Here is a 25,385-nt window from a genome sequence, read left to right on the forward strand (position 1 = left end):
AGCATCTTCTAGATATATGCCTAGGAGTGGAATAGCTGGATCTTGAGGTAGCACTATTCCTAATTGTCTCAGAAAGCGCCAGTTTATTTTCCAAAGTGGTTTTGACAACGATGCCAAAACCGTACAATGGAAAAAAGACAGCATCTTCAACAAATGGTGCCTGTCTAACTGGATGTCTACATGTAGAAAAATGCAAATAGATCTATACTTATCACCCTGCTCAAAACTAAAGTCCAAGTGGATCAAAGACCTCAACATAAAACCAGACACACTAAACCTCTTAGAAGAAAGAGTGGGGAAGAGCCTTGAATTCATTGGCACAGGAGACAACTTCCTGAACAGAACACCAACAGCACAGGCTGTAAGATCAACAATCAATAAATGGAACCTCATGAAACTGAAAAGGTTCTGTAAAGCAAAGGACACTGTTGCCAGAACAAAACAACTCCCTACAGATTGGGAAAGGATCTTCACCAACCCTTTATCTGACAGAAGGCTAATATCCAGTATATACAAAGAGCTGAAGAAGTTAAACAGCAACAAATCAAGCAATCCAATTAAAAATGGTGTACTGAGCTAAACAGACAATTCTCAATAGAGGAATATCGAATGGCAGAGAAACACTTAAAGAAATGCTCAGCATCCTTAGTCATCAGGGAAATGCAAATCAAAATGACCCTGAGATTTCACGTTATACCCATCAGAATGGCTAAGATCAAAAACTCAAGTGAGAACACATGCTGGAGAGGTTGTGGAGAAAGGGGAACCCTCCTCCGTTGCTGGTGGGAATGTAAACTTGTACAACCACTTTGGAAATCAATCTAGGGAGGATTTCTCATTCTTATTCTGAAGGGCAAATAGAACGGACATTGGAAATGGTTGAAGAGAGAGAACAGGAGAGAGAACTGACCATAGATTTCCTCTGAAATACTCCACCCAGCAGGGGATTGAAAAAGATGCTGAGACTCACATCCAAAGTTTGGGTAGAGTGCAGGGAATCTAATGGAAGAGTGGGGGCACAGAAGGACCCAGAGGGTTCACTAGCTCCACAAGAAGACCAACAAAGCCAATGGTCAAGTCTTAAGAAAGCCAGCTGTAATATTTGTTATCAAATCTCTTAATGATGTGATAATGCAAGCTTATGAAGCCCTGAGTAGAATGGTCTGAAAATCTGGGACAACTGGTATTAGCAGCTTTCTTTGAAGTTGTCCTGGATGCAAGCTTTGATGGAACAACAAATGAAGCAGTCTGAGGTTGGATTATGCAGGATGCTGGAATGAACATGTCAGCAATGCAGCATCTTCCAGGATGAATCTTGACAAGGCCTTCTCCATTCTCTTGGTGTTTGGTCCTTTTGTTATGTAAATATATAAGCTCTCACAAGTATCAGTTCCGTAATTACATATGTATGGAATATGCAGTGTGCACAGATCAATTAAAACTGATTTTCTGCTTTTTTTCTGAGGAAATAAAAGACATCTATCTTCCTTTATAAGTTAGTTTGGACCAAACTGTAATATAAATTTTCATTCATGCCGTACGAAAGGATGACATGTAATAATAAATCTTGGGAACCTGTACCCAACAAGATTTATTGGCTATGCACAGACATTCATGTCTTAGCTAGTCTCAAAGCTGTTCTCAAGTAGAAGGGTCAGCATATACATTACCTGTCTTGATCTTTTGATTTTCTTCTTCCTGTCTGTAACCAAGATCTTCGAGGGTAGGGGTGCAGGGGTCTCTCTTTGTCAAATCTGATTTCCAACAGTTTGGATGGAAGACATAATGTTTCGTTTCCCGTTGGAACAAATGTGAAATCTCCTTCCCAATGCAACATACCTCCTTTTTTCCATTTTGGAATTAGGACTTATTTAATAATAGGCGTATATAATTTATCAGTCCTTTAGACTCCAGTGCTTTTTTAACAGCTGTGCTACTGTATTATTGACCTTTAAAATTTTGCAGTCAACAAAGCAGCATTTAAATTATCCATGGGATAGTCTTTATCCCCCTTATGTTCTATGAGCATCTCCTTTAAATTTCTTTCAGATCTCTTCATAATTGCTTGTCCTTCAGGACTGCAAGATATATTTGTAACAGGCTATATGCCACACTGTGCAAAAAACTGTTTTATTTTACCAGAGACATTTGCTGGAACATTGTCAGTATCAGTTTGTATAGGTATTTCCATAACAGTCATAACTTCAAATAAATGTGCAATCAGAGGATCATCTTCTTCAGAATTCAAAGCATAGGCTCACTTCTGAATATACATCAATAGAATGCTGCATTAACAGTGTATATATCTTAATTCCCTAAACATTATAAAATGAAATGCAAAACTTAGTATATGACATTGCTGTAGGGTAGCATCAATAAGTACAATCTGCATTTTTAACTCGATATATTGTACCTCTATGGGTTGTCATTCCACTTTCTCAAGCCATTGTGAATTTCTCTCATCTGGGACTACTTGTTTTGGTGTTATTGTAAGTTACAGATCGGATTCCTCTGAAGGTTTTCTATTTTGAATCAAAGAATCTATCAACTCCTGTTTATGTCTAATCTAGTATCTAATTTCTCAATCTTTTTTTTCTCCGTCTGTTCTTTCTTAAATAGGATATATAAAAGTATGCTTATTACTGAACATATTATTATTATTTCTTATTGACAGTCAAAGCAAAACTGTTTGGGGTCCAAATATCCTCTACAGGGTTTTCCATTTTTTTTTAATATGGAAAATACTTATTTATTTTAGTGGAAGTCTCTCTAAGGGGACTTATTTAGCATCTAAACTCGATTTTATTTATTTATTTTGACTCTTTATGTTCAGCTTGCTTATTTGTTTATTTATTTGTATCTATATACCCTTGAAAAAATTTTACTTGTTATTTTTATCTCCTTTCTTTGGAAGTTTACTTTCTATGTACATTTCTTTTTCTCTCTTTTGCCACCTTTTAAGTTAATGTTTTTCTGTATTTAACTTTAATCTAAACTTTTTCATCTTTACATGGCTTGTTCCTTTCAGTTTATTTAGTTCTGTCTTTAAGAATTTTATTTGATCAAATTTAAGCAATTTGTGTCCTTTTTCATCTCTAGCATTAAAATATAAGTTTAAATGTTTTTCACCTGGTTGATTGATTTTGATCTGTGTGTGTGTGTGTGTGTGTGTGTGTGTGTGTGTGTCTTTCTGTATCTGTTATCATTACATCAGAGGCTGCAATGTACTTGTCCATGTCCCTGCCCCTTTCCCCACAAGGAAAGGTGTATAGACCCTAGCCTAAGATTGGATAGCTTTCCTGTAGTTTGCTTGGGCCCAATTGCCAAGCTAGGTTGGGTCATTTCCTGCCAGTTCATGCCAAGCCTCTGACTTGGAGTCTACTGTCCCCAGCAGCCTTGTGATATGCCTGTTCCTGGGGCTGTGTTCACAGGACGCCTGACCTCTCCCTTCTCAGCTTGCCACTGTTCTGTCTCACAGGCAAGTTCCTGCTGGCAACTGGCCTTACATTCCACCTGGCTCTGGGGTCATGCTTTGTCTGATTTGCCATGCCAGATCTCTTCGAGCTGCCATGCTTCTTAGAGCAGAAATACTCAGGAAGGCGACTGCCTTTCTAAGTCCCAAAGAATGGGATTGAGCTGTAGTTGCAGCAGCTGAGTTATGTCCTAGCTCTGGGAGGAGACAAAGATGCACCCCCCTCATAGTTTGGCTAGGGTGTGTAGCTCTAGATTCTCCTCAGGCTGGCATAAGCTACTGCAGGCCTTTAAAAGAAAGATTTAAAAAATTGCTTTTTTGGGGGGCCTCTTTTCTTAAAGAGACAGAGCTTTGAAGCTGTTTTGTTTTCAGGCGAGGGTTTGTGCCTCTACCTGGGACTTTTCTCAGGTTAGACTGGATTATATGCTCCACATATGGCATGCCATTATGTGGCAGTGGTTTTTCCTCCCAGTCTTATGCTCCCAAAATAATGACTCATAAGGCTCATCCATTTACAAATACGTTGGCCGTATAGCTGGGCTCTTTTCTGACTTGTTCATAACTTAAAATAGTCAATTTATACTAATCTACACTCTGCCACAACGCTGGTCACTTCTACTCAGGTACCATGTGTCTGTCCTCCTCACATCTTCCCATGGAGAATTTCCCATGCCTAACTATCTCTGAATCCTTTCTGCCTGCTGGATGTCTCTCCTTCTATTTCCTGCCTCAGGTATAGGCCATTAGCTTTTTTATTGCCAGGTGATGGTTCCATATAGACACAAGAGATTCTTTCTACAGCTGGCTCTTGAGGTAGATTGATTCTCAGTTTTCTGAAGAACCTCAATATTGATTTCCATAGTGACTATCTAGGTTTTCACTCCCGCCAGCAATGTAGGAATGTTCTCCTTGCACCACATCCTCACCAGCATGAGCTGTCACTTGTGTTTTTGATCCTAGCCATTCTGACAGGTGTAAGATAAAAATCTCAAAGTTGTTTTGATTTGCATTTCCCTAATGGTTAAAAGGATGTTGAATATTTATTTAAAATTTTCTCAGTCATTTGAGATTCCTCTGTTGAGAATTCTCTGTTGAGATCTGTACCCTATTTAAAATTTTTTTCTTGTTTCTTTTTTTTATTAATTTATTCATTTTTCTTTGTGATAGTAGCTCCCTCCCTCATCTCCTCTTGGTTCCACACTCCTTCCTTCTATCCCCATCCTCTAAGTCCCCTATTACTTGAAAAGAGGGAACCTTCCTTTCTTACCAATTGACCCCAGACTAACTAGTCTTTTCAGGGCTGCCTGCATTCCCCTGTGACATGGCAAGTCCATCTTGCTTGGGGGAAATCATTGAAGAACAGGCAACCAAGTTCATGTCAGAGACAGACCTTGGTCCTCTTACTAGATGAACTACATGGAGACTGAGCTACCTATCAGGTACATCTGAGCAGGGCATCTAGGTCCTCCCCCATACATAGTTCTTGGTTGATACATCAGTCTCCACAGGCCTTCTCAGCCCAGATTTGTTGGCTCTGTTGGTCTTCTTGTGGAGATCCTGTCCTCTCCAGGTCCTTCTATTCCCGCACTCATCCACAAGACTCCCTGTGCTCTTCCCAAAGTTTGACTGTGAGTCTCAGCATCTACTTTGATCTCCTGCTGGGTGAAGTCTTTTAAAGGACATCTATGGAAGATGCCTGTCTTGTTCCCTCTCCTCAACCACTTCCAGAATCTAATCTATTTGCCCTTCTGAATGAGAATTACGCATTCTCCTTAGGATCCTTCTTGTTACTTACCTTCTTTAGGTTTGTGGATTGTAGTATGATTATCCTGTATTGCATGGCTAATATCCATTTATAAGTGGTATACACATATACCATGTGTATCTTTCTGGGTTAGGGTTATTTCACTTAGGATGATATTTTCCAGATCCATCCATTTGCCTGCAAATTTCATGAAGCCCTTGTTTTTAATAGCCGAATAGTATTCCATTGTGTAAATATACCACAGTTTCTTTATACATTCTTTGATTGAGAAACATTGGGTTTATTTCCAGCTTGGGTTGTCACAAATAAAGCTGCTATGAATAGTTGAGCTAATGTCCTTGTTGTATTTTAAAACATCTTTTGGGTATATGCCCAGAAGTGGTATACCTAAGTCTTGAGGTAGAGCTGGTCCCAATTATCTGAGAAAGTGCCAGATTGATTTCCAAAGTGGTTGTACAAGTTTGCACTCTTGCCACCAATGGGGGTTGCTTTCTCCACAACCTTGCCAGTATGTGCTGTCACTTGAGTTTTTGATCTTAGTCATTCTGATAGGTGTAAGATGGAATCTCAGAGTCGGTTTGATTTACATTTCCTTTGTGACTTTGGATGGTGAACATTTCTTTAAGTGATTCTCCGTCATTTGATAATCCTCTGTTGAGAATTCTCTGTATAGCTCAGTACCCCGTTTTAAATTTGACTGTTTGGTTTGTTGGGGTTTAATTTCTTGAATTCTTTTATATTCTGGATATCAGTCCTCTGTTGGCTGTAGAGTTGGTGAAGATCTTTTCCCAGGCTCTAAGCTGTTAATTTTTTTTTCCTATTGACAATGTCCTTTGTTTTACAGAAGCTTTTTAGTTTCCTGAGGTTCCATTTATCAATTGTTAATCTTAGAGCCTAAGCTGTTGGTGTTCTGTTCAGGAAGTCGTCTCCTATGCCAATGAGTTCAAGGCTCTTTCCCACTTTTTCTTCTGATAGATTTAATGTGTCTGCTTTTATGTTGAGGTCTTTGATCCATGTGGACTGTAGTTTAGTGAAAGGTGATAATATGGATGTATTTGCATTTTCTACGTGTAGACAATCAGTTATAACATCACCATTTGTTGAAGATGCTATGTTTTTTTTCCATAGTATGGTTTTGGCTCCTTTATAAAAAAGCAAGTGTTCATAGGTGTGTCAGTTTATTTCTGGGTCTTCGATTTGATTCCATTTATTCATCAGTCTATTTTTATGCCAATACCATGCAGTTTTTATTACTGTTGCTCTATAGTACAACTTGAGATCAGGGATGGAGATACCTCCAGAAGATATTTTATTTTATAATATTGTTTCAGCTATTCTGTTTTGTTTTTCCATATGAATCTGAGAATTGTTTTTTCAAGGTCTGTAAAGAATTGTGTTGGTATTTTGATGGGGATTGCATTGAATCTGTAGACTGCTTTTGGTAAGAAGGCAGTTTTTACTATGTTGATCCTACCATTCTATGTGCATGGAGGATACCCTGCTGGGTAGGGGCTCTCTGTCCTGTTCCCTGTTTTCTCCCTCTTCTGATGTTCATCCTCTTTGCCTTTCTGAATGAGGATTGAGCATCTTACCCAGGGTCCTCTTCTTGCTTAGCTCTTTACATGTACAGATTTTAGCATGTTTATCCTATATTATATGTCTACTATCTACCAATAAGTGAGAATATAGCATGTGTCTTTCTGCTTCTGGGCTACCTCTCTCAGTATGATCTTTTTAAGACTTTCCTAGCAATAATTAGGACATAATATGTTTTTCCTTAGGGATAGGAAAAAACCTAAGTGATTTAATTAGTGGCTGAAATTAATCTGAAAAAAGAAACAGTTCAGCAAAGATTCTGATTTCTCTTAATTAAAGAGAATTCTGAATAGCTGTGGGTTAGCTATTAATCAACAGGCACTTCTGGTACAGAAGAAGCCAATAGGATAGTTTTTTTCACTGTAGCAGAGGAAGGCACTTTTTCCTCAATTTCCATATTGTGACTGAAGACTCATCAGAATATTTTAGTCTATTTGTTGATACTTGACTGTTGTGAATACTTTTACCATCAGCAGAAACTGAGTTTATTATTACAGCATTTTAAAGTCTGACTAGACATTGTATGAATTATTATTTTTCAGAAAGTTCAGTGATTCTTCAGCTCAAGTAGGCAAACATATGAGAGTTGAGTAACAATCAAGTGTGTACCCAGTGTCACCTTGAGGATGCAGTCCAGTACATGGTGGGTTAGGGGGAGCCCAACACTGACTCTGATGGTATCGTAATACCAGGGAATGTTCACTGGGCCGAGGATTTTCACTGGTAACTGAAAATGGCATACAGTACCTTTTCTATATTATGAAGAATGACCAGAGTTCCCTGTTCAGAGCTCTGGCTCCAAATCTCTATTCAGATTGACTTTTCAGCCCTCTTCTAGGTTTGGGGGGTTCTTACCCTTTCTTGCCTTCTAGACTTATATTATCTAGAGCATATGTTGGAGCTAGCCACCACATGACTTGTTCTGGCAGCTTGGACACTTTCCCTCCCTCCCTCCCCCTGCCCCCACTCTGAAGCACAGAGGATCAGAAAGGCTCTAACCTTTTTAGACATGTTAGCATCCACAAATATGTGTGCTGATGCTAAGCAAGGTCTGTTTGCAATATTGGCTGAATGGTGGGCTTTCATCTTTCTTCTTCTGTTTGTAGCTATTTGCTTAATTACTCTGAAATGAGGAGCTGTCCTTAACTTGTTTGTGCCATTGGCTTTTTGCTGTGTTTTAAGTCAACACTATCACCCATTTTGTTGCTCTACTGTTCTACTTTTTTAAATTTAATTTTTATTTTTTTACAATTTATTAATTTTATATGCTGACTGTACTCTCCACCCTTGTCTCCTCCTGGTCCCACCCTCTTCCCTTTCCTCTCTATCCCCTTCCCCTAGTCCAGTGAAATGGGGAGTCATCCTCCCTTGCCATCTCACCCTAGCTTATTAAGTCTCATCAGGACTGCCTGGATCTTCTTCCTATGTGGCCTGACAATGGTGCATCACTAGGGGGAAGTGATCAAAGTGCAGGAAACAGAGTTCATGGCAGAAATAGTCTCTGCTCCCCATACTCAGGAACCCAAATCGAGACTGAGCTGCCTAAGAGTTACATCTGAGCAGGGGGTCTTGGTCCTCTTCATGTATGGCCCTTAGTTCTACTTTTGATTGTGTAGGCAGATTCAAAGTTCAGTTTGCAAGCTTTTCCTTGGCATGGCATGACATTCCTGATGAGTTTTGAGTGTTATCTTCACTCTTCCTGGAGTCAGCAGCTCTCATTCCTGTTACAGGGCTCTGGGTGCTGGGTATGCTAACTGTAGCTTGGCTGTTGCTGATTTCAGGCATACAGCCGGACTCTTTCATGAATCTCTCAGTAAATGTAGCCAGACGTTTTCAAATCTTAACATGTAGCCTTTTGTCCATGTGTGTTCCTGTGTCAGTCTCTGACTGAGCATGTTGAGCCTGATGGGGCTCATGATTCCTCAGACTGCAGCCGTCACCACAAGGACTGCCTCTTGCTGTCACCATTACAAGTGCTCACTTATGCGTTCAGTCCTAGCATATTCAAGTGGCCACAGGACTACCCATTCATGCTCCTGTAGAAAACAAACCCATCGCTTTAATCAAGATTCTCTTGTAGGACCTTGTTGTTTTCCAGCATTTCTTAGGAATTGCTTCCTCTGTGTTTTTAGTATGTTTGTGTTATGTGTTTCTAGTGCTGGTGGGGTTGGGAGAATTTTGAAGTAAAGCTGTACAAAATAACCACGATGAAAGAATCACTTCTTCTTCATGAATACTACACTATTCACTTTCTTTAATTTTTTAAACTTTTTTGTGCCTTCTTGTAAATGGCTCATATAACTAGTTTCTAGTGTATCCCTCCTACATTTCTTTTTTTTAAAATAGTTTTTTATTGATTCTTTGTGAATTTCACATCATGCACTCCAGTCCCACTCATCACCCTGTCCCCTCATATCACCCTTTGTCCTTGTAACCTCCCCTATTAAAAAAACAAAAAAACACAAAGCATAGAAAACATCTCATTGTGGAAGCTGTAGTATGTCACAGTGTGTCCCATAGTATATCCTTCTGTCCACACATCTTCACTTGGTCTGCTTCAAGATTTCTGGTTTCGGTGACAACAGCAATATTAGATCCTCACTGGGTTTCCTCCAGGTTATTCTGTTGTTTCTCTGTGTCATCGATATCCTGCAGCTTTGGAACAGGCTACTCCTCTCCTTGAATCTCCAGTTCCATCTCTCTTCATAATGCTCAAGCTGCTCTACTTTTCTTTCTCTTCCATCTGTCCACCACATAATCGCACATTTTGTGGTGGCTCCTGCTGCAGACTGGCCATGTGGCTGACGTTCTCTAGCAAGTAGGTGTCTGTGGTCCTCCTGTGCTGTGCACTGGAGCGCAGGTCTGTGATGGCATGGCAGTCCACAGGTCTATGTCTGTCTTCCTCCTTCCACACTGTGCTGCCTGGATTTGATTTGATTTTTATGAGTCTTAGGCATCAAACAGTTTTGGCCACCAAGCAAGGCATCAAGCAAGGATGACCAAAGGATTGCCGTCTGCTCTGCCCTTGGCTGATATAAGAATAATGCTACCAACAAGAAGTCTCTTTGCCCATTGCCTGGGGGCAGGAGTGTGTGTGGGGGGCTCCTCTAATTCTTGTACAAATAAACAGACATTGAAATGTTTTATAAAAGTCCTTTGTATTCCATAAAAAGTAACCTGGTTTATACAGCCTTTTACATTTAACCTTTTAGAAGCATAACGACAGTCTTGGAAATTGCTTCTAGTCAGTTCACAGAATTCATATCCATTTCACAGCTGTAGAGTATGCTACATAGGGGATATGTCATTGAGCCTCCCTCTCACATAGCAGCATTTAGGCTGTTTCCATATTTCATAAGGACGGAACCATTTGCCTGGTTTGCTTTCGAGGTGTGTGTATTCAGCGTGGTTCTGTAGAAGTCACACTGCTGTGTCACCAGCAATAGCCAGGCTTTGTTAAACCACCAGGCTTTCCTCTACCAGGGCTGCACTGGCTTACACAGCCCTGGCACTATGTGAAAATTATCTCATTTCCCCATTGCGTTCAATTATGTGAGACTTCATGCTTTTCCCTTGGTCAGCTAGGGGTCAGCACTATATCAGAACTGTATCCATTTCTGTTTTCTTTTAAGTTTTCTTATTTTAAAATTAATTATGTGTATGTGTCTGTTTAGGTGTGAACATGTAAGTGCTGGTGCCAGTGTAGGACAGAGGCTTTGGATCCTCGTGAGCTCTTAGTCACCAAGCCATCTCCAGCACCTCAGCTTGTGTTTCTTTAATGAGTGACTTGGCATATTTTTCATGATTGAGAATCTTTTTCACACCCTTTGTGATATACATTCATGTCAATTTTTCCATTTTTTTTCTTTTTGAAATATTTTTTTTCATAGGCTGGCCTAGAACTTGAAATCTTTCTGACTCAGCCACCACATATTACAGACGTGGCCACCACATGTGTCTATTTTCCAGTTTTCTATTGAATTTAGAGTTCTGTTACACAAATTTGAAAGTTCCTTATTTATTTATGATCATAGCTTTTTAGCTCTGACATATGCTGCAATTACTTTCTCCCAGTTTGACAGTTGTGTTGTGACTTTTTGTAGTGCTTGTTATTTATTTTTGGTCATGCAAATTTCAAAACCATTTATTTGTCAAATTTATGAATTATGCATATGGGATTTTGCTTATATTTGGAAATATTTTATGTACACTCAGGCTAAAGGAAATTATACACTGCTTAGATGTCATCATTTTTACTCCTAAATCTCTGACTCATTTAGAATTCTTATTTTGCTTGGATCCCATTTTATTTTATTTTCAAACAAGTTCCTTATTGTCTCAGTATACTAAACAGAACGCTTTTATCGGGGAGATCTAGATACCACTTCTGTTGTGTACTGACTTTCTAGGTCAGATAGGTGTGACCCGTGATCTCTCTATCTGTCCTGTGGTCTATCCATGTACTGTACAAAGCTTTGTGAAGCTTTTAATGTCGATTGGGCTTAGTTATCTCATAGTTTTTCCTTTTAAGTGGATAATTTTGTATTATTATTCTTTTTTAGTATCAACTTATCTAACTCAACAAAATAGTTTGAACATATTCTTGGTTAAGATTACACCAAATTTGGAAATTAATATAAAGCTACAACTGTGTATTTGTTGAGTCATCCAATCTAAGAACAGGGTGAGTCTTTTGGTCTATGCTCAAATCTACATCTATGTCTCTCAAGAATGCTTTAAAACTGTATTGTATAACTTTTATAGAATATGATTTTTTATTCTGTTCAGTGTATTCCAAAACACGCATTCTTTATATCATATACATTGTTATTTACCAATATAAATCTCTCCTATTTATTAGTTTTTAAAATGAAGATCCTTATGTTTTTTTCCTGTTATGTTGGAATTGAGCGTAGGGCCTCATACTGCTAGTTGAAATACTCTATTACTCAACTAAAACATTGATTTTTAAAATTAGATTATATGTTAGTTACTTTTTTATTGCTGTGACTAAAAGAAGCTACAAATGCTCCCATTTTCTGAGGAGACTGAGAGGGGGAATAGGGAAAGAGGGTGGGAGAGTGGGACCAGGAATAGAGGAGAGAGGGGGCTGTGATCAGGATGTAAACTGAATAAATAATTAATAGGAAAAAAGCAATAGACTTCCAATGACAATAATTCAGAGTAAGCAAGCCCTGTTTTTTTTTTTTTTTTTTTTTTTTTTTTTTTTTTTTTTTAAAAAAAAAAACAAAACAAAAAACGAGGAACAAGAGGATAGCAAGGAGAGATTTGACCAAAGGAAGACTGAAATTCCGCAAGGCAGACACAAACCCTGCTGCTCCATGACTGGCATCTATATGTCTTGGTGGTAATACCTGAGTTCCCATGGGCTTGGACGGCCCTGAACCAGCACTTCTATTGCCTGTGGTATATGACACACACTTTCTCTTGGGCTTCCTTCAGTTGATGCCAGTAGCTTTTCTCAGCCTGTGTCTTGTGTTTCTGGCAGCTACAGTATTCTGAGGTGTCTGTTACAGCTACGTGTCACCCTCGCATCTTCACATGCAGTCTCCTCTGGAACTCGGTGGAGGAAATCCAGCACTGCTACTGTGACCTGGCTTCTGCCACCCTCTGGAGCCCTGGTGCTAGCTGTGGTGACACCGCTCACTCTTGCTCCGTGTATCTATAAAACCGGCACTGCACAGATAATTCCATCTATCTGCATAGATAATTCTGACTTTGCCATCAGCTTGGGATATAACTCGGCGCCTTTGGGGCATAGCTGCAGTAGCCTCTATGTGCCTACAAGGATGAACCTGGAAAACATTCTTCCAGGCGGCTGACTCACGGCTGGAGATCCTAGAGGCACTATCTTTCCAGGTGTTCTCTTTTTCAAATATGTTTGTATTGCCATGGTCTGAAGTTCCCGCTGTGCAGATTCTTGACCTCAAGCATATTTCCTGTTGTCACCAGGTCAGTTGCCACCTGCACACTTCTGTTCACAGTGAACCTGGGTCATGGTCTTTTCTCTGCTACACTGCATGCCATTTGCATCTTTTTCTTCCACATTCTTCTGCTCTCTCTTTCCCTGCAAATCTGGATAAATTCAGGAAGCCATAACCAGGATGCAGGCTGACTTCAGTGCTGCCTTGAAATATCTTCTGTCAGTAACATAGTCCTCTCCTTTTTAGTTCAGTCTCACTGAAGGTCTTAGGACACGGGCAGAAAGCAGCCAGACTCATAATATGCATGGCTGCCAAACCAGTTTCTGACAATCTTCATTCTCCCTCTGAAATGTCCTGCGCTTGGCTTTCTCTCTGTGTTCCTATTGGCAATTGGGCTTCCACAGTTGCACCAGAATAGCCTAAAAGCATTCTTTAGCTTGCAGCTTTTTTCCATCTTTTTCCTCACATTATTTAAACCAGAGGCCCCATGATCAAGCTTATCACAGCAGTCACTCCACTGCTTGCACCAGTTTTCTGTGTTCCTTGTATGGTGCTGTGACCCATCCTTGACAAGAAGCAACTTAAGAGAGGAAGGATCATGTGGCTCACACTCTGAGGGACCCAGTCCAGCATGGCTGGGAAGGCGCGGTGGTAGGAAATGGGATAGCTGATCACATGGTGATCTGCAGTCAGGAAGCAGAGAGAGAGAGATGAGTTCTGGTGCTCATCACATTTCCTCATTCTTTTCCTGCCTTTTATTCAGTCTGCGAAGCCCATGGGATAGTGCGGGCCATGCTCAGGGCATCTCCCCTGCTCAGTTCAGCTTGTCTGGAAGGTCTCTCACAGATGTTTGCAGAAGTCTGTCTCATAGGTGACTCTAAATTCAGATACACTGATAGTGAAGACTAACCACCACAGTATGTGTGATGTTCTTAATATCCTTTCTTGAATATTGAATTGTAGCAGAGATACATGGCCAACATTAGAGGGCCGAACCTGCTTGCTGTCTGTGGGATTGTCTGCTTGCTGACTGCTTCTTAGAACCTGGAACTCAACTTTGAGAGTATTCTTTTCATTCTGTAGCAGGTATGAGTGGTGTACGGAGCCAAGACTGTCTGTGCAATTTAATGTATGCTAAAAACCTGAATTTCTTCTGGAAGCCTGTAATTTTTTATGTGTTTAACAAAAGTGATTCCGATAAAGATGTAAGTCGACAAAGGTGTCTCTGGTGGAGATACACATGCCGCTGTATACCTGTCACACTGGTTCTGTGGTCTCTGTCTGTGACTGGGAAGGCTTTCGTTCTGCACCATTGTACTCAATATTAGTCAAGCACACAACTATACATTCAATCCCCTGAATTCTAGAAAATCTCTAATATTTGATACTCTGGAGGAAATGCTTTTAGCATTAGCCTGTTAAATGACATTGAAGATGGTCTATTCGTTTTATTACATTAAGAAAATATATGTCAGTTAATATTTTATTGAGTACTTTAATTATTAATGGATATTGAGTTTTATAAGGATTGATTTTTTTCCTTCCAGAATTTATAGTGATAATTTGTCTCTTAGATCAAGTAATGAAATTTAAGCTATTAATCAATTTATTATTATTAAAATTACTTTGAATTTTAGAATTAATCATCTTTTTCTTGAAATAGTATTTTCATTTTAAAAAGGCCTTTTTAGCATATGTTAGTTATATATAATGGGTTTTATGATAACATTTTAATATGCATGTATAAGATATTTTGATCATATTCACCCAGTCATCCTCTCTGTCCCTACACTCTGCTGTATTTCATCTCTCCTTTTCCAACTTATTGCTCTCTGTTTTCATGCCTTTATTTTCACTGACCCAATGACATTATTGTGATTGCTTACAAGAGCATGGCAAACATTATTCACAGAAACATAAGCAACTTGATAGTACCTGTACCACTGAAGATCTTTTCCCCTCTACCAGAAACCATCATCTGCCTACAAATACTAAGGGAAGGTCTCATGAGCCCCTCCCTGCTTCATAATATCTTCCATTTGCCTTGTTGGAGTGGTTTAAACGTGTTTCAACCAGTAATGAACATCTTCAGTTAATTATCCTTTGCAAAAAGCTGCTTCTCTGATCAGAGCTGTCAGTAATGCTGATCTATGAGCAGAAGCACAGATTCTGCAAAGGCTGTGAGACAAGCACGTCACATCTGTTTAGCAGTACAACTGCTGCAGCCTTCCCAGAGGGCCCATCTCCTCCTTAGCTCAGGCTTTTGACCAGGTTTATGGTAACAGATTTTATTTTTCCCAGGACCTCATGTCTCTGCTCTAACCATAAAGAATCTAGTTTCCCAAAACAGACTTGCTGCTGCTCCAGTGGGTAGATCATGCCTGGTCTGTTGATAGTATAGCATGGTCATAGTGGAGTTGGACTATTGATGACAGTTTCCCAGGCAGCCTACGTAGCACTTTTTGGCACCATGAAGGCTACTTAAAAGTTGTTTTAGTCACTGTTCTGTTGCTGTGAAGAGACACCATAGCCAAGGCAACTCTCATAAAAGAAAAATGTTCAACTGGAGGCTTCCTTAAGTTTCAGAGGGTGAGTCTATGATCATCATGGCAGAAAGCAGACAGGCATGGAGCTGGAGCAGAGGCTGAGAGCTTTACATGCTGATTCTCAGGCAGCAGGCAGAGCAAGAGAAACTGGGCCTACCGTGGGCTTTTGAAACTTCAAAGCCCACTGCCCAACACATATCTCCTCCAAAATGGCTGCACCTACTCCAAGAAGACTACACTTCCTAACCCTTCCCAAACAGTTTGACTGCTGGACCTGTGGAAACCATTCTCAGACGCTGAGACTTATGGCCAACTGTTGGGCAGAGTGTGTGGAATCTTATGTAAGAAGTGGGAAATAGTAAGATCTGGAGAGGACAGGAACCCCACAAGGAGAGCAACAGAACCAGAAAATTTGAACACAGGGGTCTTCCCAGAGACTCATACTCCAACCAGGTACCAGGCATGGAGATAACCTAGAACCCCTGCACAGATGTAGCCCATGGCAATTCAGTGTCCAAGTGGGTTACATAGTAATGGGAAGAGGGACTGCCTCTGACATGAACTGATTGGCCTGCTCTTTGATCACCTCCCCCTGAGTGGGGAGCAACCTTACCAGGCCACAGAAGATGACAATGCAACCACTCCTGATGAGATCTGATAGACTAAGATAGGAAGGAAGGAGAGGAGAACCTCTCCTATCAGTGGACTTGGGGAGCGGCATGCATGCAGAAAGGGGAGGGAGGGTGGAACTGGGAGGGAAGGAGGGAAGGGCTTATGGGGGGATACAAAGTGAATAAAGTATAATTAATTAAATAAAATTAAAAAAAACAACAACAAAATGTCACAAGAGGAAAAGAACTTCTATTTAGGTCTAACTTTATTTCTATATATTCTGCATACAAAGTGTGAGATAGCTTCAACAATCAGATCTTAGCAGCCAGTTCAGATGGGTAACCAATGGCAATGGTAACTGCCTATATTGCTTCCGGGGCCTCAGAGGCCACCTTAACTGATAATTCACTGGAAGGCATCCCAGCCTTGGCAACAAAATTTCCATTAATAACCTTATGGCTTCTGGGAGTGGCTTTATCCATCTACACAAGAAACACTGTTCAAAATCTGTACATTTTAAAATTAACTTACAGAGTAGCAGGTTTCCATATGGCTTTTTCATATATACTTAGTTTTGGTTGTTTAGTTTCCTCTCCTCAATGACTTCCTTTCCTCATTTCCCCGCCCCTATCCTGGAGAAACGTTTCCACCCCCAGTATTTCCCCATATACTTTGATATCTATGTGTCATACTATAATTCCCTACTTGAAAGCCTCTTGTTTCCCTGTCCCCTTATTGGCCCCTCTTAGTTTGTTGGCTTCCATACATAGTTACACCCATATGAAAACAAGGATATAAAAATTAGAAGCTAGGACCCACATATGAGAGGAAAATATGGCATTAATCCTTTTAAGTGTGTATAACCACACTTAAGATAATAATTTACAGTTCCATCATTTTCTTGCCATAATTTCATTTTTCCTTATGGCAGAATGCAAATTGTTCAGGGTCTTTTATGTTTATAATCATTTCATTTGCAAATAAGAATACTTGGTCTTCTTTCATTTCTATTTGCATCTCTTTGATTTGCTTCTCTTATCTTACTGGTGTAATTAAGATTTCTAGTGTTTTATTGAATGAAAATGAAGATAGTGAACACAATTGACTTCGTTATGGGTTTGTGTAGGTTGTTGGTCTCTTTCATTTAACTTCTGTAATTTGGGTGAATTGAGAGTTTGTACATTTCTTTTAGATTTCTCAACTTAATGGAGAACAGATTTTTAAAGTATTCTTTTATAATTTTTTAAAATTTCTTTGGTGTCTGTTATAATGTTTTCTTGTTCATTTCTGATTCTGTTAAGTTGGTTTAGCTCTTCTTCTTCTTCTTTTTTTTTTTTTTTTTTTTTGTTAGTTGGGCCAAGAAAATTTTGATGTTGTTATCTTCTCAAAGAACAAGAACTTAGATTCATTGATTTCTTTTTTGGTGTTGTTTGTATTTAATTAATTACTGTTTGATTTTTATTATTTCTTTCTATCTACTGGGTTTGGTATATTCTTGTTTTTCCAGATTTTTGCGTTTCATTAAGTCAGTAATTTGTGATCTTTACGACTTTTTCTTTTATTTTTATTAATTACAGTTTATTCATTTTGTATCTAAATGAAGCCCCCTCTCCCACACTCTCCAATCCTACCCTCCCTCCCTCTTCTTCTCCTATGCCCCTCTCCCAGTCCAATGATAGGGGAGGTCCTCCTCTCCTTCCATCTGACCCTTGTCTATCAGGTCTCATCAGAATTGGCTTCTTTGTCTTCCTCTGTGGATTGGTGAGGCTGCTCCTCCCTAGGGTGGAGGTGATCAAAGATCCAGCCCATGAGTTCATGTCAGAGATAGTCCCTGGTCCTGTTATTGGGGAACCCTCTTAGACACTGAGCTGCCATGGGCTACTTCTGTGCAGGGGTTCTAAGTTATCTTCATGTATGGTCCTTGTTTGGAGTATTAGTCTCAGAAAAGAGCCCTAGGCCCAGATATTTTGGTTTTGTTGCTCTCCTTGTGAAGCTCCTGTCCCCTTCATGTTTTTCTATCTTCCCCTTCATTCATGAGATTCCCTGCACTCTGCCCAAAGTTTGGTTATGAATCTCAGCATATGTTTTGATACCCTTCTGGGTAGAATATGTCAGAGGCCCTCTGTGATAGGCTCCTGCTCTGTTCCCTATTTTCTCCCTCTTCCGATGTCTGTCTCATTTGCCTTTCTGACTAAAGATTGAGCATCTTACCCAGGCTCCTCCTTCTTGATTAGCTTCCTTAGGTGTATAGATTTTAGTATGATTATCGTATAGTATATGTCTAATATCCACTTATAGGTGAGTATATACCATGTGTCTTTCTGCTTCTGGGATACCTCACTCAGGATGATCTTTTCTAGGTCCCACCACATGCCTGCAAATTTCATGATTTTTTTGTTTTTAATTGCAGAGTAATATTCCATTGTGTAAATGTACCACAATTTCTATATCCATTCTCCAGTTGAGGGGCATCTGGGTTGTTCTGGCTATTACAAATAAAGCTGCTACGAACATGGTTGAGCAAATGTCCTTGTTGTGTACTTGAGGCATACATCTTTTGGATATATGCCTAGGAGTGGTATAACTCTGTCTTGAGGTAACACTATTCCTAATTGTCTGAGAAAGCACCAGATTGATTTCCAAATTGATTGTACAAGTTTACATTCTCACCAGCAATGGAGAAGGGTTCCTCTTTCTCCACAACCTCTCCAGCATGTGTTGTCAGTTGAGTTTTTGATCTTAGCCATTCTGGTGGGTGTCAGGTGAATGTCAGGGTTGTTTTGATTTGCATTTCCCTGATGACTAAGGATGTTGAGCATTTCTTTAAGTGTTTCTCTGCCATTTGTTATTCCTCGATTGAGAATTTTCTCTTTAGCTTTGTACCCCATTTGATTGGGTTACTTGATTTGTTGTTGTTTAACTTCTTAAGTTCTTTATATATTCTGGATATTAGCCTCTGTCAGATATATGGTTGGTGAAGATCCTTTCCCAATCCGTAGGCTGTCATTTTGTTCTGAGGACAGTGTCCTTTGCTTTACAGAAGCTTTTCAGTTTCATGAGGTCTCATTTATTGATTGTTGCTCTTAGAGCCTGTGCTGTTGATGTTCTGTTCAGGAAGTTGTTTCCTGTGCCAATGAGTTCAAGGCTCTTCCCCACTTTTTGTTCTAATAGATTTAGTGTGTCTGGTTTTATGTTGAGGTCTTTGATCTACTTGGACTTCAGTTTTGTGCAGAGTGATAAGTATGGATCTATTTGCATTTTTCTACATGTAGACATCCAGTTAGACCAGCACCATTTTTGAAGATGCTATCTTTTTTCCATTGAATGGTTTCAGTATCTTTGTCAAAAATCAGGAGTCCATAGTGTGTGGGTATATTTCTGGGTCTTCTTTTTGATTCCATTGATCCACCAGTCTATTTCAATGCCAGCACCATGCAGTTTTTAGTATTGTTGCTCTACAGTACAGCTTGAGATCAGGGATGGAGATGCCTCTAGAAGATCTTTTTTTTTTTTTGTAGAGGATTGTTTTAGGGATTCTGGTTTTCTTGTTTTTGCATATGAAGTTGAGAATTTTTCTTTCAAGGTCTGTAAAGAATTGTGTTGGTAATTTGGTGGGAATTGCATTGAATCTGTAGATTGCTTTTGGTAAGATGGCCATTTTTACTATGTTAATCCTTCCAAGCCATGAGCATGGGATATCTTTTCATCTCTTGATATCTTCTTCTGTTTGTTTCTCCAGAGACTGAATGTTTTTTTCATACAAGTGTTTGACTTGCTTGGTTAGAGTTACATCAAGATTCTTTTTATCCTTTGTGGGTATTTTGAAGAGTGTTGTTTCCCCAATTTCTATTTCAGCCCTTTTGTCTCTTGTGTACAGGAGGACTAGTGAAATTTTTCTAGTTGATTTTGTATCCAGCTATTTTGCTGAAGGTGTTTATCAGCTGTAGGAGTTCCCTAGTAGAATTTTTGGTGTCACTCATGTATACTAACATATCATCTGCAAATAGTGATACTTTGACTTCTTCTTTTCTGAACGAAATCCCCTTGATCTCTTTTAATTGACTTATTGCTCTAGCAAGGATTTCAAGTACTATGTTAAAGAGGTATGGAGAGAGTGGGCAGCCTTGCCTTGTCCCTGATGTCAGTGGCATTGATTTAAGTATCTCTCTGTTTAGCTTGATGTTGGCTATAGGCTTACTGTATATTGCCTTTATTACGTTTAGGTAAGTGTCTTGCATCCCTGATCTCTCCAGGACTTTAAACATAAACGAATGTTGTATTTTATCAAATGCTTTTTCAGCATCTAAGGAGATTATCATGTGGTCTTTTTATTTCTGTTTGTTTATATGGTGGATCACATTGATGGATTTCTGTATATTGAACTACCAGTGCATGCCTGGTCATAGTGGATGATATCTTTGATGTGTTGTTCCCGGATTCGGTTTGCGAGTATTTTATTGACTATTTTTGCATTGCCCTCTTGAAGACCCTGGGTGCCCTGTGGTTTGGTCAGTTTACTTAGGGATAACTGGTTGCCCCTTGGAGCAGTATCTGGGGGCTGATCTCAGGTATCTTAGGCTTCTGTAGGTCTGAGGTTGGAGCTCTGTGCCCCAGTACCCAAGCGGTAATCAGTGGCAGGTGAGCACAGCTCTCATGTGTGCAGCAGGAGGCTAGAGCCTGGAGCCTGCGGGGACCCAGAATCTTTTCTGGAGCTGGGTGTCCTGAGGTAGGACCAGATGTTTCCCCCCACTGTAAGGTTTCCTCCAGACAGGAGGACCCAGTCTGTGATGTTTGGGGGTCCACAATCCATCTGGGGTGGAGTGTAGGACACGCAGGCACATGGGGCTCCAAGCTGGAGACTGGGTGCCTGTAGGAACTCAGGAACTTTTCCCGAGAACTTTTTCTGTGTGTTTGTGTGTGTGTGTGTGTGTGTATGTGTGGGGGGGGGGTCAGCTGAGTGCTCTAAGCTGGGACCTGCTGTTTTTCTCGCTGTGGGGTTTTCTCTGGACAGGGAAACCAATCTCTGGTGCCCTGGGGCACACAGTTCTGTCTGTGATGGAGAGTGGGCCGTGTAGCAGGTCTCTGGGCTGGTGACTGAGTGCCCCACTCTGGGCTGGTTTCTGTGGGCCTGCCACTCCCCGGAACTTTTTCCAGGGATTGACTGGGGGACCTGAGGTTGGTCCTGTTTGCTTCCTTCCCTGTACGGTTTTCTCAAGACTGGGATTTCCGACAGTTCAGCCTGGGAAGGTAATCCAGACATACAGGCATGTGGCTCTAGGCTGGAGACAGAGTACCTGCTGGGACCTGGGAACTCTTCTGAGTTTTAGCTGGGTGACCTGGGAATGGAATTGATTGATTCCCACACCGTGGGGTTTCCTCTCACCTGGGAAACAGAATCACTGGTGTTTTAGGGCCCAGAGTTCAGTCTCTTGGTTGCTATGCCGAGACTGCTGTCCTGCTCCTCAGACAGTGTACTCCTGGCGCTGCCATCTTGGATCTCCCTTTATGACATTTTAAATATGAGAGCATGGGGCTATAAACTTCCCTCTTAAAGCTGCTTTTAAATATGTCCCGAGGTTTTCTTGTGTTGTGCTTTCATTTCCATTTAGTTTCAGGAATAATTTATTTTCTTAAAATCCATTCATCATTCAGTAATGACTATTTTGATCTTCATGAATTTGTATATTTATTAGAGATTTATTTGCCCTATTTATTTATTCATTTATTTATTTATTCATTTATTATTTATTTATTTATTTATTCATTTATTCTTTTAGTTAGTTAGTTTTAGGTGTTACTACATACACATCAGATAGGATACATGAACTTATAATTTGCTGTATGGTGTGTGTGTGTCTGAGCATGTGGTCTATTTTAGAGAAGCTCTATGTACTAGTGAGTAGAATGTATACCTTTTGGTGTTTTGGAAGAATATCCTGTAGATATCAATTAAATGTTAGGGCTCTCTGCAAATACCAGTCCCAGCCAAGTAACAATCTGCTTGAGCAAGAAGGAAATCCAGTTCAATAGGACTCAGTAGCCAGTGTTGGGTCAGACTTTTTGAGTATAACAGGCAGTTTATTTTAGGCATATTTAAGCACAGCATGATTTTGGAAAACAGTTTCCTGATAATTGACTGCACCCTGTGGGTACAACAAAACTTAAGACATGTTTACATTAAAACTCTGTATTACAAAATGCATATGGCCTCTCTCATAAAGATGAGTCCTATTGACTCAGAAATGATGCTCAAGAAAAGGGCGGAGGGAGAATGACTGAGACAAACATAAAAGTCTGTGGGAATCGGGAGTGGTCTGATCCCACAGACAGCACAGAGGTTACCTAGTACGTTGTAAAGTACAAGTGTTAGCTCCCATAGGTTAGCTTTGATTGAGGAGAAACAATGCTCACGATAAAGGTCTAGGGAAAAAGAGTCTTAGATAAACATAATAGTCGGGGGTGGGGGTCTGGATGTGGCCTGGCTCTCCAGATAGCACAAATCACCAGGTTATTAACTACATTCATTCCCACATTTACAGGTGGAAAACAGGTACGCATCACCTCCACTGAAGAGACAACATTATTCCCTAGTGCTTACTTGTGAGGACAAGGACCTTTTACCTTCTACAGTTATGTCCATTTGATATAAGATATCATTTAATTCCTAGCTTTCTCTGTTTTTTTTTTTTTTAGATGACCTGTTTATTGGGGAAGGTGAGGTTCTGAGACTGCTGAAAATTATTGGATTCACATTAATCTGTGTCTTTAATTCCACTCTTAGAATTTGTCTTTAATTCTAGAACTTGGAGTGAATTGTTGAAGGTTCTGCTGACTCTAATCTGATTGGAGATAAATGGTTAGATACTTGCATTTGTTTCTCTGACAGATGTTGCGCGGGTAGTCTCATTCTCTGTCTGGCCATTGGCTGCTTCCCTGTTGGCCTGTTTTATATAGTTAATTTTGAAAGTCTAATAGTGTGATTCTGTTTTTGCAGAAGTTACATGATTTCATTTACTTCTTCAAAATCTTAATAATTTTACCTGAGCATGTGTCCAGTAGTCTAGCTCAACAGTGGTGCTATTCCTGTATTCCATTTTCTTTCCACAAAACTCCTTCATCTAGTTGTTCTCATTTCTACTGTGTTTTGAGCTCTTTAATTTATCTTAAAAATTTCATTTTCTTGGTTGCTTTAAAACGTTTCTTCAATGGACAAAATTATGTTTTCATTTATTTCTGTTTTCCCTTGGGCATCTCATAAATTTATTATTTTATTTCTGAGAAATTTTATCCTGTAAGTGACCCTGAGGTCCAACGCTGTTTTTCTTGCCTGTTAATTACCATTTTTTTTTGTTTTGTTTTGTTTCTGACTTTAAGATGGGTTTTGCACTTCAAGTTTAAGTATGCTTAGCTTATTCTGAAGTGTGGGCTTTCAGTCTTTCTCTGCTTTGTGGCTGAAGATGGAACTTTTTTTTTTCCACTTCATAAGCATAAAATTTCACTTTGTGATTTTTCCGTGTGGCTCTGTATGACTGACCTCACTGTTCCTTTAATGCAGCAGGGTCTGATGTTTCTGAAGGATTCTAGTTTCTGTGTATCCTCTTCTTAGCACAGCAGGGTCTTTTTGTCTTTCCCTTGCAGGACCCAATTAATTATCCTTTCTTCATGTTCTCTTAACCTCTGAAATGTAAAGGAGCATTTCTGTTCTCTTATCTCTTATTTTTTTCTTGAAAATTTTTATACACTATATTCTGATCACATCCCCCAAACTCTCCCTGATCCTTCTCACCTCCTCACCTACCCAAGTTCATGCTATTTATTTCTCTTTCTAAAATTAATATCTAAAATCTATAGAGAACTCAAAAAATTTAAGGTCCACCTCAAATAAATAATCAAATTGATATATGAGCAAATAAAATAAATAGGCACATGGCAAAAAGCACATGTAAAAATTTTATTATACTAGCTATTGTGAAAATCTAAATCAAATATTATATTAATATTTTACCTCACTCCGGTAAGAATGGCTATAGTGAAAGCAAAACCAGAAGGCCAGGGCATGAGTGCAGTTGGTAAAGTACTTGTTTTGCAAGTGTGAGGACCTAAGTTAATCTTCAGAACCCATTAACAATAAAAAGCCAGGCATGGTAACGTACTCTTAAAACCCAGAGCACTAGAGAGGCAGAGAAAAGCAGCTTCTTGGGGCTCTCTGGCTAGTCAGCCTGGCCTACTTGGTGAGTTTCAAAAACAGGTGGACAGCATCTATTCTCTGACCTCCACACAATTTCACAGGCATATCTCCATACACAATCATATGTACGCACATGCACACACACACACATACACACACACACACACACAAACACATTAAATAGCAATAACAATAAATGCTGGCAAGCTGTAGGGAAAATGGACACTTACATACTGCTAGCATGAATATAAACTAGTAAAGCCAATGCAGAAACCGATATAGAGGTTTCTCACAAAACATGTAAAACTGCCTCATGATCCAGACTTGGTACTTTTATGAATGCACCCAAAGAACCCAAGTCAGCGCATAGTACCCAGAGAGTTGTGCATCCTGGTTTGCTATTGCGCTGTTCAAAGAATCAGTCTAGATGCCTATTAGTGGGGCCCCAGGAATGGGACACCAGAGAACAATACTGCCTCTGAGTTATTATGGGTTTGGTGGGTAGAGTAAGGGGGGTGGGATGAGCTATGTTCCAGGTGTCAGGCAATCCCTAGAGTAACTGTTGCATCATCAGTGTGGTTTCCAGAAAGGGGTGCTCCTTTAAAGTAAAATGATAAGGGAAAAACAGACCCCCCACCTTCCTGGATTCTCCAACCTCAGGCCATGGTGGAACAAAGACCTTTTTGATTTAGACACTTCTGAAATTCTGGCCACCATCAATAGGGTGAGGATGGAGGGATTCCCAAGGGCATCCTGGCTTTTAATGCAAGAAATTGGTCACTCTTCTTTGGGGTCTTTTAACCCTAACCTGTCTAGTCAATTTCTATCCCTTGTCCTGATCAATAACAGAATACTGAAGGCAGACAGTAATTTATAATAGGTAACTATTAATTTGGTTCATTGTTCTGGAGGCCAGAAATTCAAGATATAAATGTACTCACATAGTAAAGGCCTCTTAGCTTTGTTGTACAGTGGTAAGGCACAGCATTTCTTAGTGAGGGTCTCCACTGCTGTGAAGAGATACCACAACCAAGACAGCTTTTTTTTTTTTAACTTTTATTAGTTACACTTTGTTCACTTTGTATCCCGCCATAAACCCCTCCCTCCTCCCCTCCTAATCCACCTTCCCTCTGCCTTCTTCACGCATGCCCCTCCCCAAGTCCACTGATGGGGGAGGTCCCCCTCTCCTTCCTTCCTATCTTAGTCAATCAGATCTCATGAGGAGTGGCTGCATTGTCATCTTCTGTGGCCTGGTAAGGCT

General features: G+C 39.9%; 1 protein-coding gene and 1 non-coding gene across 2 annotated transcripts in view; one reads left to right on the forward strand and one right to left on the reverse strand.

Annotated features, from left to right (window-relative positions):
- Oca2 (OCA2 melanosomal transmembrane protein) overlaps positions 1 to 25,385 on the forward strand; it is a 323,587-nt gene that overhangs the window by 130,610 nt on the left and 167,592 nt on the right. The window lies entirely within an intron of this gene.
- Positions 9,774 to 9,918, reverse strand: LOC129676990 (small nucleolar RNA SNORA48). Its single transcript, XR_008720151.1, has one exon. It is a non-coding gene; the product is annotated as a small nucleolar RNA SNORA48 (small nucleolar RNA).

The sequence above is a fragment of the Psammomys obesus genome, unplaced genomic scaffold (genome assembly GCF_907164565.1).
Source record: "Psammomys obesus unplaced genomic scaffold, mPsaObe1.curated_primary_1811, whole genome shotgun sequence".
Classification (NCBI taxonomy): domain Eukaryota; kingdom Metazoa; phylum Chordata; class Mammalia; order Rodentia; family Muridae; genus Psammomys; species Psammomys obesus.